Source organism: Macrobrachium rosenbergii, chromosome 9, assembly GCF_040412425.1.
Source record: "Macrobrachium rosenbergii isolate ZJJX-2024 chromosome 9, ASM4041242v1, whole genome shotgun sequence".
Taxonomy (NCBI): domain Eukaryota; kingdom Metazoa; phylum Arthropoda; class Malacostraca; order Decapoda; family Palaemonidae; genus Macrobrachium; species Macrobrachium rosenbergii.
Window position 1 is genome coordinate 14119225 of NC_089749.1, and position 14870 is coordinate 14134094.

Consider the following 14870-nt stretch of genomic DNA (forward strand, 5'->3'; position numbering starts at 1 on the left):
CAACAAATAATAATAGGAAACTAAGTCCCGACTGAATATTTTCATTTTAACTTCAGATGGTAAGATCCCATTCCAAACATATTCCGAGTATTTTACATCGGGAAATACATTTGCGTCTTTTGTTGTAGTGACCTTATAGCCTTGACCCCGTAAAATTACGGCGCAGGGAGACCATTTCACGCATGAAAAAGAAAAATGAATAGGGAAGTAAATAACCACATTTCCATATGTTTCGGTTTTGTAAATTCTAGAGGATCGCATCTCGTGGGTAATTTATGTGGCTTCGTTGTTTTCTTCGTAAAGGTCTTTATACTTTTTCCCCCATAAGGGGATGGTGCCGCCAGTGCACCTCATGCGGTGCACTGTAGGCATTACCTCTTTGCATTTCGGCCCCTAGCTGCAACCTCTTTCATTCCTTTTACTGTACCTCCGTTCGTGTTCTCTTTCTTCCATCTGACTTTCCACCCTCTCCTAACAATTGTTTCGTAGTGCAACTGCGAGGTTTTCCTCCTATTACGCCTTTCAAACCTTCTTACTGTCAATTTCCCTTTCAGCGCTGATTGACCTCATAGGTCCCAGCGCTTGGCCTTTGGTTTAAATTCCATATTCTGTACTGTTCTTATACTTTTAATCTCGTTGAATACGTTCGAAAATCCGTCGGCTTAAATTCTACATTCTGTTCTGTTCTTATACTTTTCATGTGGTGGAATACGTTCGAAAATCCGTCGTGAATGTGAGACATCATTTCCCGTGAAAAAAAAAAATATATATAAAAAAGCGAATATTTTAACTTTACGCTCGTTACTCACGCGCAGCATCGGCGAGCTATGCATTAACCTGCTGGATATCCCTATTACACGAATCCCAATTTATCCTCGCAGTCCTTGCAACGATTCCAACCCCCCCCCAACGGCTTCATCTTCTTTTTAATCACGAGCTTTGTTGCGAATTCAAAAATGCATCATTACGCGATTCCGAAAAAGTTTCCCTCCGATGGTAATGACAACAACAGTTGCAGTAGGTACGTCGGAGGAGGAGATGCAGCCTTTTTTCTGCCCAGGTGCGTTTTCCGCCATCGCGTGCGTGGAAGGTCTTTTCAGGCTGAATTTTATCGTGAGGTATTTTCGTTCGCTGTTGTCACTCGTTTCCAAGCGTTTGTCTGTATGATACTGCCTCTTGCTTTCGTGCCCGTACACACAAACAGACAGACACACACGTATATATACGAGTATACATACTTATATGTTTATATTATATCATACGGTCAACGTGGCTGGCCACTGCCTGGATAGGTGACCACCGAGAAATGCCAAACGCCGTCAGCACATGAGCCCTTAAGTCTAGCAACCTCATCAGCCAAAAAAAGATTTGCTATAAACATTTGTACCTCCCCTTCAAAGAGTAAATATATAAATATATATACACTTTAATATATATATAATATATATATATATATATATATATATATATATATATATATATATATATATATATATATATATATATATATAGAGAGAGAGAGAGAGAGAGAGAGAGAGAGAGAGAGAGAGAGAGAGAGAGAGAGAAAAGGAGAGAAAAGGGAATAAACTGCATTAACGTCAGAAGACACGTGTATCTCTCTCTCTCTCTCTCTCTCTCTCTCTCTCTCTCTCTCTCTCTCTCTCTAGCAACATCGGAAAAGGAGGGAAGAATAGGGAGTAATTGAGATATATGACCTGCCACAAAATAAGTCAAATTGACCGTTATCATTGCCCCCTATTAGGATCAATTTTCTTTTATGCTCAGCACGGAAATGGTAAGGATGATAGTATGTGAGGTCAAAGGGATGGAGATGATGATGATGATGATGATGATGATAAAAAGATCATAATTGCCATGATGAGCTTATATTGAAGAGGAAGAGGAGGAGGAGTAGGAGGAGGATTAGGAAAAAGGGAGGAAGCAAGAGAGAGAGAGAGACGAGTAATGGGAAAGCAATAATAAAATGTTTGTGTGAATATGAAACGAAGGTGACAAATAAAGCAGGAAATAATTTAAAATAAGCTTTCTTTAGGGTACGATTTAGGGTGCATGCTGTTTGCAAGTTGATTTTACTTTTTGATGTCTCAAACTCACCCACATGATAAGCACGTGTGTGTATACGTCGACATGAATACTCGTGTGTATGTATGTATGTATATATATATATATATATATATATATATATATATATATATACATATACATATATATATATATACTGTGTATATATATATATATATATATATATATATATATATATATATATATATATATATATATACTCGTATATATGCTTATGATCACAATAACGCGTGCTGATTCATCATTTATCCCCTTTCATAGCTCTTTTGAACTAATACCGCATTTTTTTCACCGTATTACCATACTCCTTGCAAACCAGGCATTTCCACTATATTGCATGTGTTAATAGTCTTAATATTTGTCGTTTTAATCCCAGTTAAAGCGAAATGATTCCCACCTCTCATGACTTAAAAACTTACAGTGTTCGTAACAGATTATTACTCGAGCCATCTCGTTTGTACCTATAGAATTCATCTAAGTTTCTCTCTCCTCACGTCATCTTACTCCCATTTTTCGAACCCTTCTTCCCTTGATCCGCACAGAAATTAATCCGGAGCGGAAATGAATATTTAGACATGACTTTCACATTCTTTGCTTTGTAAATCTTATGTTTTCGTCGGATTGAAGATTGAAGTTGGGGTTCCTGGAGAAGGTGAAACTGAAATATTTTTTTATATATATATATATATATATATATATATATATATATATATATATATATATATATATATATATATATATATATATATATATATATATATATATATATTAAATAATTAATAAGGATGATCATATTTATAAATATATACTGTATATATATATATATATCATCTTGATATATATGATCATATATATATATATATATATATATATATATATATATATATATATATATGTATATATATATATGTGTGTGTGTGTATGTGTGTATGTATATATATAAATCTATATATGTACAGTATATATATATATATTTTTATATATTCTATTTATATATACATCAAGAATCAAAATCAAGACAACCATACCCCCAGTGTGACAGTAACCTCGATAATATTCCTTCTGCATCACAGTGCATTTAAACTTCCACGCGAAATGACAACTCCAACGTCTTCCCCGAAGTTGAGACAAATGGACGAACAACGTCTTTAGCATATCGAGGAAAGTAGCAAAGACAATCTCGCGTCCTCGCCGCCATTGTCAAAGAAGACAGTGGGACGTTTTCGGATGAATAGGAGAGATATAAAGAAGATGGATATCATGCGCTCTGATGAAGATGAGTCTGCAAACAGGAGAAACTTTTGGAGAGTCTGAGGAGGGAGTCGGGTATTTAGAAAGAAGAAGAGAAGAAGAAGAAGGAGAAGAATAAGAAAGAGAAGAAGAAGAAGAAGAAGAAGATGATATAGAAGGAGAAGAAGAAGAAGAAGAAAAAGAAGAAGCAGAAGAAGATGATTTAGAAGAACAAGAAGGAGGAGGAGAAGAACCAGAAGAAGAAGATGGTGGAGAAGAAGATGATGTAGAAGAAGAAGAATAAGAAGAATAAGAAGAAGAAAAAGAAGAAGCAGAAGAAGAAGATATAGAAGAAGAAGTAGAGGAAGAACAAGAAGAAGATGATGTTGGAGAAGAATGAAGAGGAAAAAAGAAGAAGAAGAAGATGATATAGAAGAAGAAGAATAATGAGAATAAGAAGAAGAGGAAGAAGATGGTGTAGAATAAGAAGTAGAAGAAGAAAGTTTTCGATGGCTCATTACGGCTTCTCGATGGTTTATTCTGGGGGTTGATGGATGAAGTGTCCCAGAGTTCGTGGCAGGCGAACTGGAAGTTGTGATGGTGAGAATGGCGGGGGGAATTCTGGGAGAGTAACCAGGAAGAGAGGAGAGGGTGGTGTGATCATATCGAAGAGCAGTTTGGTTGTGGGGTGGGGAGGGGGAAGACGCTTCCGTTAATGAAAGGAGGAGTTCCCGCAAGAGATAGGGGAGGACGAGGAATGTTATAAGACAAAGTGGGCGTTTGCGGTGACTCTCAGAGAAAGGCTTTGAATACCCGATTGTGTGAGGATCTACAGGGAGGTGAACAGTCGAGTGGATGTCAGTTTGTGAGTTATACGATATATATATATATATATATATATATATATATATATATATATATATATATATATATATATATATATATATATATATATATATATATATATATATATATATATAGTTTCTGGTATGACATATTCGGAATGTTGTGCTACACAGATGATTGACATAATAATACAAAAATCAAGCAAGAATCATGTGAAAACTACTGACAATAGTATGTTTAAAATTCCAGAACGATTGGAGCAACTTGGAGAAGCAGAACATGATGAGAGAGAGAGAGAGAGAGAGAGAGAGAGAGAGAGAGAGAGAGAGAGAGAGAGAGAGGCATAAAAATAATGAAGTATTTTATTCTTAGGAACACCTCTACAAAGCCAAAAGTAATGAGCGCACGTGAGAGAGAGAGAGAGAGAGAGAGAGAGAGAGAGAGAGAGAGAGAGAGAGAGAGAGAGAATGGATGAAAATAATAAAGCATTTTATTCTTGGAAACGCCTCTACAAAGACAAAAGTAATGAGCGTTTTTGAGAGAGAGAGAGAGAGAGAGAGAGAGAGAGAGAGAGATGGTTTTACATAACAGAGTATTTTATTCGTGGGAAAACTAGAACCAAAGTAATGAGCAGACTTGAGACTCGACCTCTTCAAATTATTCACTATGTACAAGGTTTTGAACTTCAGAGGTTTTGGTTTGTAATTACTTTGCGATAAACTTGCGCGGTGGAGCTCTCTCTCTCTCTCTCTCTCTCTCTCTCTCTCTCTCTCTCTCTCTCTCTCTCTCTCTCTCTAAGAAGCTATATGTAAATGTGGGGGAAATCATTTTTAAGAAACTGGTAGTAGAATTCAGGGCTGCATTTTTGTTAGGGTTATTTATTGTAGCCATTACGATTGCCTTGTCTTGGGTATGTTTTAAATTAAATCTTCATGTGGGATTTAAATGTGAAAATTACAGTTCTCGTCTTTTCCTTTCCTCTCCTTTCATCACCAATGGGGAGTCTGTTACATCATACTGTGAGTGAAAACTCTTACTGTCCCTCCATTGTAGGTTCTAACCTCGGATATAAAACCTTAATTTTTTTTATTATTATTATTTCTAAATTGACGATATATGACTAACTCATCCGATGAGTTTCGGGGAACAGATCAACAAATGAATTAAAGGATTGCGACATAAAATGGCTGAAAGAAAATATAAAAATTTTCAAGAGCAAATACTCTAAATTCGCTTTAATTTTATGAGCACTTTCCAGTAACGCTAATAATCATATCCACTCAGATGAAAGCGATCACTGAGTGTATTCAGCAATCGCATTTTTGGCTCAGTGGTTTTTCTTGTTGTTTCGTAATTACGTTCAGGTTTAACAAAGACATTTTATGCATTAATCAGGAAGGCCCAGACACCTGATCTGTGTGGTTGAGAGTTCACTGAAAGAATATCTATTGATATTACATTAATACAAACCGGATACCCAGCGATTAAAAATGGATCACCACTGATAATTACTACATCCATGCAGCTTTGCGAAACTTTGTCATGAACTCTGATAATGCTGTTTGTTTAGGGACGTGTGAAAAACATGCCTTTCAACCTGCTGAGCAGTAAAAAAAAAAACTGTAAAATTTAGCGTCGAAAAGCTCAAAATTATCTGTACAGATGAAGACGTATTTCAATACAGAGAAAAAAGTAGTGAAGACAAAGGTAATTCACGCTCTCTCATGTCTTTGATAAATACATACATGTGCAATTACGTTCTGTTAGCCTGCTGAGCAGAAAAATGAGTGAAACTAGCGCCTAAAACCTTAAAATTATCTGAAAAGAAAAAGACTTATTTTTGATATACAGAGAAAATCAATGAAGAGGAAGGTAGTGCACGTTCTCGCAGTGCTAAGAAAGTTCTTTCTTTTTTTCTTCATTTCTTTCTTTCTAACTTTAACTTTTTTTTCATTCTCTTAAAACCCTTTTCAGAATTTGTTACGACGCCCCCCCCCCAAAGAAAAACATTACTGAAACAAAAAGTCTCGTTAAATCTTGTTAATCGTCATCGACAAATTAACCGAGATTCATCAAATTAACGTTCATGCCATTTAACATCAAAACACCAAGAATCAGCAACGACTGTTTCATGGGCAACACATTCTCAAAGCATTCATGGCAAATAACCATCAAAAAACAAAATAATATTCCCAGGACTCAAACAAAAACTGGCTTCGATATGTTGCATTTACATTTTTCACCTCGCATGGAAAAAAATATGAATCACTGGATGCCGACCGTTCCCGCGTGAAGTCAAATCTACATATTTACAGGTCGGTGAAAGTGAAATGGTTCTATTTCACTTCCTTCCTTGCTGTTGGGGCTGAAAAGTGAAAGTCAGCTTACACGTGTATCTTTCGACAGGGTTGAAGGAAGTAAATAAATAATGAGGTGTGATGTGAGCATCGAAAACTGATCCAGTCTAGGAATTTAAGATAAACATCGAACCGCCAACATTTTAATTCAGAAGCCCTAATTGCTGGAAAATGGTTGATGGTTGGTCTCTGTGGAGTGAAATGGTATTTTTTCCCCAATTAATTAGGACTGGGGAGAATTGGCTATTTTTGTGGGTCCTTGATGCATCGTATTTCCGATTCTTTTCCGACTCAAATTTCTGTTTGGTTTAAATTAGTTCAGATTTTTTTGTAAAAAGTGGAATGTTGCTCTTTTTTTCTAAATAAATTCTGTAATGCTGTGGATTTTCTTCTCTTTTGGCGTTATTCTGCATTAATTCTTGACCAATCATAGCTGACAATAAATTTCATTAATGTGAGAACCTTGGAAACTTTAATCCTTAATTAACACAGTTGCTGGCTGAATGAACATCACTTACCTATTATTTCCCTGGTAAAAAACAATATTACGGATTTATCACTTCAAAATTATTATTATTATTATTATTATTATTATTATTATTATTGAAGTATAAAATCACCCGATAGTCCACATTATTGAGCCATTCACCTCTGTTATGGGTACTCTTTTGCTGCATCCAGAATGTTAAGCCCTTATTTTCTAATAAGTCTTGCAACCGGCTATCCAGTAATGTCTAAGCCTTCTCATTCCTGTAGATACATTCTCACCATTATGTCTTTCTTCATTCTTCCGACATGTCCAGCCCATCTTAAAGCATTCTGTTTGAGAGATTTCCAATCTTCTACTGCTACTACTATTACTAATACTATTATTACAGTTACTATTACTACTACTATGTTAACTATTTATTAATTTCATATAAGAAGCACTACAAGAAAAATCTATTTCCCGAATACAACAAAGAAATAACTATAAATGTTTTGAAAATCTGAATGATATGTGATGATTTGCTTATTTGTTTGGGTAACTGATTAGGCCTTAAAAATGTTTACCAGCGGATTATTTTTCTCGGTAAGTTAAAGCAGTGCTTCACTAAACACTTGATATAAATGCGTGCATGCATGAATATACGTAATGTTTACTTTTTAAGTCTCATGAGCTGTGTATTCGAAAGAACTAGTCATAATTTTGTTTCTTTTTCCACTAATCTCATATTTTTATTCAGCCATTCAGCCTCTGCATGAAAAGGAAGGTCAGCAATTAAGAAACTAATTAACGCAAAGTTTTGATATGACGTTAATGGCCATAAATATTGGGAAGCCGGAGACCTCTCTCTCTCTCTCTCTCTCGCAAGTTGTTTGCAGTGTGGCTTTCTCCCTATTTCGTCTTTTTATTTTATAAAGGTGTAATCTCTCTCTCTCTCTCTCTCTCTCTCTCTCTCTCTCTCTCTCTCTCTCTCTCTCTCTCTCTTTTTTATTTTATAAAGTTGTTTGCAGTGTAGCTCTTCTCTCTCTCTCTCTCTCTCTCTCTCTCTATTTTTTAAGTTGTTTGCAGTGTAGCCTCTTTTTCCTTTTTTATTTTATATAAAGGTGTAATCTCTCTCTCTCTCTCTCTCTCTTTCTCTCTCTTTTTATTTTATAAAGGTGTAATATCTCTCTCTCTCTCTCTCTCTCTCTCTCTCTCTCTCTCTCTCTCTCAAGTTGTTTGCAGTGCGGCTTTCTCCCTATTTCCTCTTTTTTATTTCATAAAGGTGTAATATCTCTCTCTCTCTCTCTCTCTCTCTCTCTCTCTCTCTCTCTCTCTCTCTCTCTCTGTGAGCATACCTTATTTGCCTGAGTTTGCCAGGCTTTATTCATACATATTCAATAGCTCTCCCACGCACGGAAAAGCATAATAATAAACTCGAGCGAACAACAAGAGGCACCGATCAATAGAAGTGGGTTCCATTCATTCAGGCAAGAACGTCAACACGGTCCCTGAGAACGAAGAATTGCTTTCGAAGATAAAAGTTAATCAGTGGCCCCCGCAGGCATCTCTGGAATTTGCCATACGTCGCAATTTTGCATTCACGCCCGCGATCAGCTGCCCTACACGCTACCGATTTAAACCCGGTTTCCAAACACGGCGAGAGCGTCATCTGCATTTATCGCAATCGACTGGGAGGAACGTCGGCGGTCGTTATCGCTTCTCTTCCCCGTCATCATCATCAGTTTCGTCTATCATGTCTCCTGTTCTCGTTTTCACTCTTCATTGTGAAGGTCATATTTCTAAATAGGTTTCGTTAGTATAGTACTTCATTATGACAGATTATCTTTCATTTTGAATGCAATGGAATTTAAAATTCATTTCAGTGTCCCTTTCGGCCCAAGCTGCAATCCCTTTCCCTTCCTTTTACTGTACCTCCGTTCATATTCTCTTTCTTCCATCTTACCTTCCACCCTCTTCCAACAGTTGTTTCCCTTTCGGCGGTGAATGATCTCAAGCGCTGAGACCTACGAGGTCATTCGCCGCCGAAAGGGAAACAACTGTTAGGAGAGGGTGGAAGTCAGATGGAAGAAAGAGAATATGAACGGAGGTACAGTAAAAGGAGGGAAAGGGGTTGCAGCTTGGGGCCAATGGGACGCTGCAAAGAACTTTAAGTAATGCCTACAGTGCACCGTGAGAGGTACACCGATGGCACTACCCCCCCCCCCCTTGCGTTAAATTGCTATGAAACGGAATTGGTATATTCGTATGGGAATTTTTAAAGTCATTGGCAGGATGATGGTGAAGTGATATGAGTGTGTAAATGTATGTATGTATGTATGTATAAGTTAAGTATACCTTAGTTTAACCAGACCACTGAGCTGATTAACAGCTCTCCTAGGGCTGGCCCGAAGGATTAGATTTATTTTACGTGTCTAAGAACCAACTGGTTACCTAGCAACGGGACCTACAGCTTATTGTGGAATCCGAACCACATTATAACGAGAAATCAATTTCTGTCACCAGAAATGAATTTCACTAATTCTTCATTGGTCGGTCGGAGAATGGAACGCGGGCCCAGCAGAGTGCTAGCCGAGAACGATACCAACCCGTCAAGTAAATTAGCAGGAACTTTGCTAAGGATTTAGAACAGAGGAATATTTACACGCAAGCGCACACACACATCAGACAGTCATTAAGATATACAGCTGAAAAGGGAAGAAAAACTTCGAGGAAAAGACAATCTAGGAGTGAGAGAAGGAGGTGGCTATAGATAGCTAAGAGAGAGAGAGAGAGAGAGAGAGAGAGAGAGAGAGAGAGAGAGAGAGAGCTGGATGTGGAGACGGACATATTGACAGAGAGAGATTTTTTTCGGTGATTTTTTCGGTGATTTCCGTTGCCAATAAACAACTAAAAAATACGCAACAATAAAGGATAAAATACATGTAGTTTACAGCTTAAGTTTCCCTTTTCACAAGAGAATAGTTTAGCAGTAACACAAATTAGCAGCCTTTCGTGCATAACAGTAGAATAGATTATAAGTACCTTGTAACTGGTGACTGGAGAGCGCAAAAGTAGAAATGGTCCCTGAAACAGAAGAAAAGATACTATACAATTTTGCTTATAAGAAAAATTGTGTACAGCATGACAGTAAAATTTAGTCATTTAGTTCACGTGTTGATAAGTATACAGGCTTCGTGTGTGCAATGTGCTTCGATATAGTTGAAAAATATTAAAAAATTGTAGCGGTGTATTTGCAACTCAGATTGTAAGTGTGTTCATGTTAAAGATATCTGCGTATATCTGGAAATAGTTTCAGGACCCGTTGCCGCCTTACTGTCACTCAGTCCATCAAAGATCTGTTCAACATGTGAGTGATTCTGAAGGTATCAGAGTAAAGCCTCAAACTTTGGAGTTACCACAATCAACGTGAAAACAGATATTACAGTAACAATGAATGTCTAAGTATCTATAAATGTTCAGTTCGATATAATCATTTCAAATGTCTTGATTTATTTATAAATAAAAATATAAACATTCTCGTATTCTGCTGGATTCCATTGTTGCTAATTGATTGATCCAAGGTTGTCTTCGCCAACGAAATTGTGCAAAGATTATGCATTTAAATATATGTTCTGATTTGACTAATCTTTTTCCACAGTATATCTCGAAAAGTTATACACTGACTTCAGCGAAATCTTATTTTCATAGGTTGGCTTTGGTCCGGGGAAGAATTGATTAGATTTTGAAAAGGATACTGATCTGGATGTAAGTTTAGGTTTTTATTTGTTAATCGCTATAAGTGGGGGGTTACTCCCCTAAGAGTGCCCCTACATTGTCAAAGTATATACAGTTGTCGGGCAAAATGCAGTATTATTTCAGTATCGACAGGGGGGTAACTAGTTACTTAGAAAAGATTCTATTGACTTGATTTGCAATTTGTACTACTCCATGCACAGTTTTTATCATCATACGTTGGAACCAAATAAACACTGGCTCTCGAAGATAATGAAGAAAAGACTGTTGCAGAAAATCGTATATATATATATATATATATATATATATATATATATATATATATATATATATATATATATATATATATATATATATATATATATATATATATATATATATATATGATTTTCTGGTACAGTCTTTTCTTCATTTTCTCAAGTACTGATGCACATTCAGCTCCAGTACTTTTTCCAGCAGTCTTCGATGAGGCATAAGCAAAACTGCCGAGGAATATATATATATATATATATATATATATATATATATATATATATATATATATATATATATATATGTGTATATATATATATATAATATGTATATATAAATGTATATATTATATATGAATATATATATATGTATATATAAATGTATATACAGTATATATATACACTTGCGATAACCTGAAGTAAGGGGACCACCAACTCGTCCCAACTATAAGTCACGAGATATGTCCCCTTCCGAAGTTGGCGCAACTATAGTGTCGGAGAACCTAATTTGAGCATGTGTGTTTATGTTGAGCTGACGAAGAAAACCGCGGTTTACGATGCCTGCAAAAGTTTACGTAAGTCCCTATCATCCGCTTAATACTTCCTGTCTCCACATAACTTGCGAATTACAGGATAAGATTCTGCTGTCGTGTGTGTGTGTGTGTGCCTTTCCTTTATGTAATTGCTGAGGGAATGGTAGAGAGCTCTCTGGTGCCTGGTAGTTTCCGTGTCTTTGTAGTTGCAGAATAATACCGTAATCATTATTAATCTCGTTTTCCAATTAATGTTTTATTTCGAAGCTGGGCCTGACAGTGCACAGGGGCAATCCAATTCGAAAGATTTGTTTTTCGGCATTTTAAATATGTTGATGTTTCCTTCATTATTATTATTATTATTATTATTATTATTATTATTATTATTATTATTATTATTATTATTATTATTATTATTTCCTATATTTTAGATATGTTGCTGTTTCATTTATTATTATTATTATTATTATTATTATTATTATTATTATTATTATTATTACCTGTACTTTAGATATGTTGCTGCTTCCTTTAATATTATTATTATTATATTGTTGTTGAAAGTGATTGCTGCGTCAGCTGCATTCAGTTTACATAGAGTTTTTTCTATTTTTCTGATAACTAACTTTTCTTGGTCACTTCATTGCGCCAGTAACTCTCAGATTCTTGTCATTTCTGGAGAGGGAAATAGTCGTGGATCGGTATATAATTTATTTCAGATTCATACAAAGTTCGTCCGGTAACTGAAATCTGGATATCGCGGACCGTAGAGTTTTATGTGGTCGGTATAATTGCTAAGTCAGCTACACGTGTGTTAGGCCAACGTTTCTCTCAGATACTACTAAGTTAAGTATACCTTAGTTTTACCATACTACTGAGCATGTTCACGGAAAATGGCGGGAATAGACTGGTGTTCATGCTGGGTCCTACTCTTTATATACACGATGGTCAGATATTTAAAACTTTTCTTAGGAATACCGTTCAGGTGCTTGAGTCTTTCCTTTTATCTTTTGCATATCAGTACAGTTTGTTTACATAACCGTGGGTTTTTATTACCCAGTTATTATTATGATTATTATCGCTACTGCTGTTATTCCTGTCACTGCTAACTGTCTCCACGCTGTCGCTCTTCCGAAAAACCTTTCCCCTCCTCTTATTCCTTATCCCATCTCTTTTCCTCCTGTATTTGCTCCATCATCTTTCTTTGTTCTATAACTGTGGATTTTTATTATATGATTATTATTTTAATTATTATCATACTTCTGTTATTCTTCTTACAGCTAATAGTCTTCCCACCGTCTCTCTTCTAGCCGCCTTTCACTCCTCTTATTTCTTTTCCCTATCTCTTTTCCTCCTGTATTTGTTCCGTCATCTTTCTTTGTTTGCCTGCCGGTCGAGATCCTCGCCAGTAGTTCATTAAAACTTTCCTTTTGTTTGTATCTGCGGCTGCAAGTTTCGCAACCTATCAGCCATTCTAGCGTTGTCTTCCATTGAAGGATTTCGCGCTATTTTCCTTCGAAACCCACGCGCTATTTTCTTATGAAGCCCTCACGCTATTTTCCTTCGAAACCTTCGCGCTATTTTCCTTCGAAACCCTGGCGATATTTTCCTTCGAAACCCTGGCGCTATTTTCCTTCGAAACCCTCGAGCTATTTTTCTTTGAAACCCTCACGCTATTTTCCTTCGAAACCCACGCACTATTTTCCTTCGAAACCCTGGCGCTATTTTCCCTCGAAACCCTCGCGCCATTTTCCTTCGAAACCCTCGCACTGTTTTCCTTCGAAACCCTCGCGTTATTTTCCTTCGAAACCCTGGCGCTATTTTCCTTCGAAACCCTCGCGCTATTTTCCTTTGAAACACTCGCGCTATTTTCCTTCGAAACCCTTACGCTATTTTCCTTCGAAACCTGGCGCTATTTTCCTTCGAAACCCTCGAGCTATTTTTCTTTGAAACCCTCACGGTATTTTCCTTCGAAACCCTCACGAACCCTCGCCCTATTTTCCTTTGAAACCCTCGCACTGTTTTCCTTCGAAACCCTCGCGCATTTTCCTTTGAAACCCTCGCGCTATTTTCCTTCGAAACCATCGCGCTGTTTTCCTTTAAAACCCTCGAGCGATTTTCATTTGAAACCCTCGCATTATTTTCCTTTGAAACCCTCGCGCTATTTTTCTTTGAAACCCTCGTGCTATTTTCCTTCGAAACCCTTGCGATATTTTCCTTTGAAACCTTTGCGCTATTTTCCTTCGAAACCCTGGCGCTATTTTTCTTTGAAACCCTCGAGCTATTTTCCTTTGAAACCCTCGCATTATTTTCCTTTGAAACCCTCGCGCTATTTTTCTTTGAAACCCTAGTGCTATTTTCCTTCGAAAACCTTGCGCTATTTTCCTTCGAAACACCGCTTCGGTTTCTTTTCTGCTCTTCGTCCGTGGTTCTTTTGATAAAAATCTAAAATTTCGGTCATGATATTATTACTTTTTTATTATTACCCTTTTATGGTTTTTTTTTGAGGGTGGGTCATTTTTAGGTGTGATATGATAATCTGTATGTTTTTTTCGAGGATGGATAATTTTTAAGTATGAAATGAATGATTACGTCCTATGGTTTTTGAGAGTGGGTAGCTTTTAGTCATAAAATTGTCATTCTTTTTTTTATCACCCTTTTATGGTTCTTTTTTTTAGGGTGGGTCATTTTTAGTCATAAAATTATCACCCCTTTATTTTCTTTTGAAGGTTGGTAATTTTAAATCACAAAATTATCACCTTATTGTCGCAGTTTTATAATTTTTTTTTGAGGGTCGGTTATTTTTAGTCACAAAATGATCACCCTTTTATTATCACACTTTTATGGTTTTGGGGGGATGGGTTATTATAGTCATAAAACTACCAACCTTTTATGAATTTTAAAGGTAGGTCATATTTTATCACATAATTATCACCTTTTTAATTTGTTATTTATGTGTTTATTTATTTTTTTTAAAGTGGGTCAGTTTAACTTGTTCTCCAGCACTGCCTTTTATCACCCTTCATACCCAAGTCGAACTTATGGCTTTATGACGTTTTCGTCAAGAATGTGAACATAATTGAACTGAATATAGTATTTTGGCCAAAGGCCAAGTACTGGGACCTATAAGGTCATTCAGCGCTGAAACGAAAATTGACAGTAAAAGGTTTGGAAGGTGTAACAGGAGGAAAACCTCAAGGCAGCTGCACCATGAATCAAATGTTAGGAGAGGATGGAAAGTCGGATGGAAGAAAGAGGGTATGAAAGGAGGTACAGAATAATGAACTAAAGGGGTTGCAGCTAGGGGCCGAAGGCACGCTGCAAAGAACCT

The 14870-nt window shown here is 36.5% G+C and overlaps 1 pseudogene; it reads right to left on the reverse strand.

The window, feature by feature from the left end:
• The window catches only part of LOC136841471 (neuropeptide Y receptor type 2-like), a 154650-nt pseudogene that overhangs the window by 76144 nt on the left and 63636 nt on the right, over positions 1-14870 (reverse strand).